The sequence below is a fragment of the Maniola hyperantus genome, chromosome 13, assembly GCF_902806685.2.
Source record: "Maniola hyperantus chromosome 13, iAphHyp1.2, whole genome shotgun sequence".
NCBI lineage: Eukaryota > Metazoa > Arthropoda > Insecta > Lepidoptera > Nymphalidae > Maniola > Maniola hyperantus.
The window spans coordinates 15,116,009-15,123,661 of NC_048548.1; positions in this window are offsets into that span (position 1 = coordinate 15,116,009).

Below are 7,653 nucleotides of genomic sequence, written 5' to 3' on the forward strand. Positions count from 1 at the left end.
TAGGGCTGTTCTGTTACCTGTGATAGCCTGTAGTAGGGCTGTTCTGTTACCTGTGATAGCCTGTAGTAGGGCTGTTCTGTTACCTGTGATAGCCTGTAGTAGGGCTGTTCTGTTACCTGTGATAGCCTGTAGTAGGGCTGTTCTGTTACCTGTGATAGCCTGTAGTAGGGCTGTTCTGTTACCTGTGATAGCCTGTAGTAGGGCTGTTCTGTTACCTGTGATAGCCTGTAGTAGGGCTGTTCTGTTACCTGTGATAGCCTGTAGTAGGGCTGTTCTGTTACCTGTGATAGCCTGTAGTAGGGCTGTTCTGTTACCTGTGATAGCCTGTAGTAGGGCTGTTCTGTTACCTGTGATAGCCTGTAGTAGGGCTGTTCTGTTACCTGTGATAGCCTGTAGTAGGGCTGTTCTGTTACCTGTGATAGCCTGTAGTAGGGCTGTTCTGTTACCTGTGATAGCCTGTAGTAGGGCTGTTCTGTTACCTGTGATAGCCTGTAGTAGGGCTGTTCTGTTACCTGTGATAGCCTGTAGTAGGGCTGTTCTGTTACCTGTGATAGCCTGTAGTAGGGCTGTTCTGTTACCTGTGATAGCCTGTAGTAGGGCTGTTCTGTTACCTGTGATAGCCTGTAGTAGGGCTGTTCTGTTACCTGTGATAGCCTGTAGTAGGGCTGTTCTGTTACCTGTGATAGCCTGTAGTAGGGCTGTTCTGTTACCTGTGATAGCCTGTAGTAGGGCTGTTCTGTTACCTGTGATAGCCTGTAGTAGGGCTGTTCTGTTACCTGTGATAGCCTGTAGTAGGGCTGTTCTGTTACCTGTGATAGCCTGTAGTAGGGCTGTTCTGTTACCTGTGATAGCCTGTAGTAGGGCTGTTCTGTTACCTGTGATAGCCTGTAGTAGGGCTGTTCTGTTACCTGTGATAGCCTGTAGTAGGGCTGTTCTGTTACCTGTGATAGCCTGTAGTAGGGCTGTTCTGTTACCTGTGATAGCCTGTAGTAGGGCTGTTCTGTTACCTGTGATAGCCTGTAGTAGGGCTGTTCTGTTACCTGTGATAGCCTGTAGTAGGGCTGTTCTGTTACCTGTGATAGCCTGTAGTAGGGCTGTTCTGTTACCTGTGATAGCCTGTAGTAGGGCTGTTCTGTTACCTGTGATAGCCTGTAGTAGGGCTGTTCTGTTACCTGTGATAGCCTGTAGTAGGGCTGTTCTGTTACCTGTGATAGCCTGTAGTAGGGCTGTTCTGTTACCTGTGATAGCCTGTAGTAGGGCTGTTCTGTTACCTGTGATAGCCTGTAGTAGGGCTGTTCTGTTACCTGTGATAGCCTGTAGTAGGGCTGCCATCATTGCTAAAAGGACGACCGGGAGCATCCATCCATATGCATATGATACTGCAAATTCGAAGGTGTCAGTCTGTCTGTCTGTCTGCACTTGGAAACTTCTTTTTATCCCGGAATATTAAAGAGATCCCACGTGATTTAAAAAAACTAAATCCATGTGAATTAAGTTGCAGGCATTAACCAATGCAATATAAAAGCGCGAGCGAAGCGAGCGCGACATTTTGAATATATGTATTTGAAGGACATAGTCTGATCTGCTACTTTTTATCCCGGAAAAATTAAAGATTTCCCATTGGATTTTCAAAAACTTAAACCCACGCGGACGAAGTCGCGGGCTCATCTAGTGAGTAAGTATAAATACTTAGTCATTTTACCTCGTTCTTTAAATTATATACCCTGTGCCTGTCAGTAGGTAGGTACTCGGTAATGAAAACCGGTACAAGTCTTCTAACTAACCGAATAGCTACCTAACGTTTACAGTTTCCCAATTCCCAGTGCACCTATCGATGTTCCTCAAAGCACTGGGTACTCAGGTACTCAGGTACTCAGGTACTCAGGTACTCAGGTACTCAGGTACTCAGGTACTCAGGTACTCAGGTACTCAGGTACTCAGGTAGGTACAACACCTGGGCAACACGCAGTGTCACTCGTCACCCGCACGGCCTTCATTGGCCTTTTGCCTACTTTAGTTTATTTTAGGAAAACAGGAAAACCTAGCTCGTAGTACAGCTGTTAATTAACACTGTATTATTTTGAATTGAAGCGCTTTGTGTACTTGCTGTTGGTGTAGGTACCGAAATATTAATAAATAAATAAATTAGGTAGGGGGAGTCCGGGAGAGTATACCCGCCTTCCACTAAAATGCTCATAAATCTTTATATACTTAAAAATCGCTATTTTCTATAAATTGTATCTTAAGCTGCACTATTTAGCTATATTTTCTCTTAATAAAGTTTGATACATAAGTAATAGTTTATGAGTAATTAACGATTTCTACCAAAGTGACATTCGGCTAATATCTCCCACCTGGGTGGGAGACTTGACCCCCCAAGTGGGGAGCCTTTACCCGGGTACAAAAATAAGCAAAATAATCATTACAAATTATAATTCTATAAAAAAAATTAATCATACAAATATGACACATAGTATTTTGTAGTAAATGAGAATTCCTTTTTTGATTGGAGCAATTAATACAAATAAACTGCTCCTCATCATGTCTTTATCATATTTGGACAGTCCAACGGATTTCATGGTCATAAGTCTCATGTTTATAACTTTCTCTTCTGCACATCTGAAACAAAACCAATTATCAATTTCATCTCCTACTTCATCCCATGGACTATCAGAGCTATTATCATGCTTGAGTTCTTCGTCAGGGTCTGTCTAACCGTCACTTGACTGTAAAACTTGTCTTTTCAATGGTCTTTTTACAGTCTCTTTCTCTTCGCTTTACCTTTTTGTTTTTTAAGTTATTTTAATTTTCTTATTTTTTGGTGCATAATCATCTATATCATCATCTAGGTCTAGTTTTTCTGGCGTTTTTTTTAACAATTTTAGTTTTTCTGGGCTGTCTACCACGACGAAGGAGCAGCCTTTGGAATTGAACGAATCATTTGTGGTACAACTATTTTCGGTCTATGTCGTAAATGAGAATCTACCGTTGTCACATCCAGATTTTGAGATGTAGAAGCTACCTCTTCTGATTGAATATTGCAATTGGTTGCTCAGATTTTTTCCTCAGTCAAAATTGATGGTGAATTGGCTCTAGCCGCCGCAGATAGATTCATGAATAGTAATGCTGATGTTGAAGGCTCTGACTGACGTTGTACAGTAGATGATGAAGGTAATGAAGGAAGGCAGGACGATCGTGGTTACATCTGGAGGTAATACAAAATATTATTGCTGGAGAAACAACGGGCGAGTTTACCCGGGGTAAAGTCTCCTCCCGACTCCAGGGTAATGTCTCCCACCCCACACAAATCTGTCAGTTATTACATTTTTATAAAAAACTATGACACTTAAGTAAAAGCTGTCTGCCGTAAATGTTACTAGGATAATTACAGTTACGATGTACATAAATGATATACTGGAATCTATTCACAGTAAGAAACAGAAATCAAATATCGAAAATTTAAAAAATTTACTTACCGGCACGAAATTTTTTAGTTACTTCTCACTACTAAACCAAACTGCCGATCGAAACGGTATCTCGTGAGCGAGGTGGGAGGCGTCTATGGAGGCTAAGAAGTGTGGCAAAGTCGCAATATCTAGTTCCACAAAGATTCTATGAGCAGTGGCTAATGTCTCCTACCTGCTAAACTCTCCCGGACTCCCCCTACCTAGGTACCATGACACAAATCTTGAAATTAGCTAAGTTGTCACTACCCATATTATAAATGCGAAAAAGTGTGTTTCTTTATTGGTTTATTGGTTTGCCGTTCAATCACGTCGTCGGTTTTATAAAAACCAAAATCCACGCGGACGAAGACGCGGGCATCAGTTAGTACACTTACATAATTATAATTTTGTCAGCTTGATAGGTAATTTAGCAAAATATATTAACTATTATCAAGGTTACGATGAAAATCTACCTAACTACCTACGCAAAAACTACGCCATACAAAAATGATTTATATATGAGGTAAACCGCAGAATAAAAGATTCCATAATGTGAGCCATAATTCATGCTCGTTCAAGTGGCAAGTGGCAAGTGGCAAGTGGCAAGTGGCAAGTGGCAAGTGGCTAACTCCAACGGACAGGTTATCGGAACGAGCGCTCTCTCAGGTGACGTTTCCGCCAATTTCCCCTAACCGCAATGTGTTCACTTTATTGGGAGTTTTCCTCTGAGGATTACCCGTGGGAAGAATACTTCACTAGTTGAGGCGCGACGCACACCGACCGAGGCGAGGCGCACCGACAGAGGCGAGGCGCACCGACAGAGGCGAGGCGCACCGACAGAGGCGAGGCGCACCGACAGAGGCGAGGCGCACCGACAGAGGCGAGGCGCACCGACAGAGGCGAGGCGCACCGACAGAGGCGAGGCGCACCGACAGGGGCGAGGCGCACCGACAGAGGCGAGGCGCACCGACAGAGGCGAGGCGCACCGACAGAGGCGAGGCGCACCGACAGAGGCGAGGCGCACCGACAGAGGCGAGGCGCACCGACAGAGGCGAGGCGCACCGACAGAGGCGAGGCACACGACTCTCTTGATAACTCTAATCAGGTATTACCAATTATTATTGTATATTCTGTGCTATTTACCTATTTACAATACAAATAAATTTTATGAATGCGAAAGTGTGTTGTCTGTCTGCTAGCTTTTCGCGGCCTAACGTTTAACGTTAGCTTACATCCCGGGGAGGGACATAGGGCTACTTTTTATCCCGGAAAATTAAAGAGTTCCCACGGGTTCTTAAATGTCCATTCGTTTAACCGATTTGTATGAAAATTTGGTAGAGAGTTTACAGTACGCGACAGGTCGCGATGGCAATCGGGGTAGGAGGCGGGGGGACGCCCCGCACGTCACCCGTGCTCGCCCGCAATGGGCTGTGCGGGGCGTTCCCTCCGCGATTGCCATTATGGTCGCGTACTATAGTTTGCGTCCCGGAAATTATTGACGTAGGCCACTTTTTTATCCTGGAAAGTTAAAGAGTTCCTATGGGGTTTTGAAAAAACTTAAATCACGTCAGTGATTAGTCACGTCACGTCTGTCTGTTAACGGACTGTAACTTGCGAACCGTCATAGATAAGTCTTCAAATCATCAAATGGTCATTTTTCAAATTTTAGTAGGTGGTATCAGTGGTGGTGGAGTCGGTCACGAGGGTTCTTTAATACAGTCGTAGTTTTTCGACATTTTGCACGATAATTCAAAAACTATAATGCATAAAAAATTAATAAAAATCTGTTTTAGATTGCACAGATGAAGACCTTTCATATGATACCCCACTTGATTAGTTACTTCGAAAATTGAAAATACTAATTTATATTAGTTCATGACCAGATTTTTTTTTGTGTGTGATGTAACCACAAATTCACGGTTTTAAGATTTTTCTCCGAATGTCTGCTTATGCTATAAGACCTAGCTACCTGCAGGGGCTGCAGGCAGGAACTCGGGACTTGAAAACAATGAAAGTAAAGTCGCGTAACCGTCATATTGCTATGAATGTTGCGCAGGCGCGTCGTTCGTCATCCACCAGCCACCAGCCAGTAGCCGGCGGCTCGTCCCGGCTGCTCGAGCCCTCGGGCCCCTCGGCGCACACTGCACACTGCACACTGCTGGGGCATCCCCACCAATGGGGGGCGCTAGACTCAAATAGTAGGTATGAGATTGCATATGTTATTTTATTTTGGCGATGTTGATTTCGAGTATGTCACTAACATGTCACTAATCAGACAAATAAAATACACTCGGGTACAATACCTATTACCTACCATAGAGTTTTTCGTTTTGAAATTCCCCCACAGGAGCGGGTGGCGGGTAGATGTATGACAAACTCAAATAAAAGAGTTTAAGGATTATTACTCGTATATCTTTTTTTTTCCGAATTAAAATCTAAATATTTAAAACGATTAGCTGCTTGAGCTGACTTACTGATCTATCAACGCACAGCTCAAACTACTCGACGGGTCTATCTGAGGCTTGCAGATAACTGTTACGACGTAGACGTCCGCTAATAAAGAATTTTGAAAAAGCCTAAGGGGTAAAATAGGGGCTTGAAATGGCATTGCACTTCACCTCGTCGGTTGGCACTTGGCATACCTGGTACCTACAAGTCCGCCATTTTTAAGAAACCTCGTTTCGGCGGCCAATGATAAAACATGTGTCAATAGAGACATAGGGCGGTTGTGCACTCAGCCGTGAAAGAATCGAATGAGTACGTATTCGTACGACGGTCACTTCGAAAAATCACGAATACGAATCGAATACGGATGAGTGCACAAACGCCGTGTTACAATCCAAAAGTGTTCAGCGATAAAGTGATATACTTTCGAAGATATTTGAGTTTAAAATCGTAGAAAAATAAAGCAATGACTGACACGCATTTGAAGCTTATAGTATCCATCCATGATCCAGTGGCCCTACCGCAGTTGTTTGACAGCTACAATGTCACGATCGCAATCATCTCCGTGGCCCTACCGCGGTTGTTTGACAGCTACAATGTCACGATCGCAATCATCTCCGTGGCCCTACCGCGGTTGTTTGACAGCTACAATGTCACGATCGCAATCATCTCCGTGGCCCTACCGCGGTTGTTTGACAGCTACAATGTCACGATCGCAATCATCTCCGTGGCCCTACCGCCGTTGTTTGACAGCTACAATGTCACGATCGCAATCATCTCCGTGGCCCTACCGCGGTTGTTTGACAGCTACAATGTCACGATCGCAATCATCTCCGTGGCCCTACCGCGGTTGTTTGACAGCTACAATGTCACGATCGCAATCATCTCCGTGGCCCTACCGCGGTTGTTTGACAGCTACAATGTCACGATCGCACTCATCTCTGATTGGTTTATGCTCGCTCACTATTGGCCACAATGCATTGTTGCAACAAGAATCGCACAAATTCAGCCAATCAGAACAATTGAGATTGTAATAATGATTGATGCAGGTTTTAGACAATCGCCCTACGTACGCCCTGGTAATGATTCACCCGAGCCGTCGATTGACGTGTTATACGCCTGGCCGCCGAAATGAGTTACACATTCACCCAACTAAGCGGTATCGATATATTCTTGACGTGTTGTACGCCTGGCCGCCGAAATGAGTTACACATTCACCCAACTAAGCGGTATCGATATATTCTTGACGTGTTGTACGCCTGGCCGCCGAAATGAGTTACACATTCACCCAACTAAGCGGTATCGATATATTCTTGACGTGTTGTACGCCTGGCCGCCGAAATGAGTTACACATTCACCCAACTAAGCGGTATCGATATATTCTTGAAGTGTTGTACGCCTGGCCGCCGAAATGAGTTACACATTCACCCAACTAAGCGGTATCGATATATTCTTGACGTGTTGTACGCCTGGCCGCCGAAATGAGTTACACATTCACCCAACTAAGCGGTATCGATATATTCTTGAAGTGTTGTACGCCTGGCCGCCGAAATGAGTTACACATTCACCCAACTAAGCGGTATCGATATATTCTTGACGTGTTGTACGCCTGGCCGCCGAAATGAGTTACACATTCACCCAACTAAGCGGTATCGATATATTCTTGACGTGTTGTACGCCTGGCCGCCGAAATGAGTTACACATTCACCCAACTAAGCGGTATCGATATATTCTTGAAGTGTTGTACGCCTGGCCGCCGAAA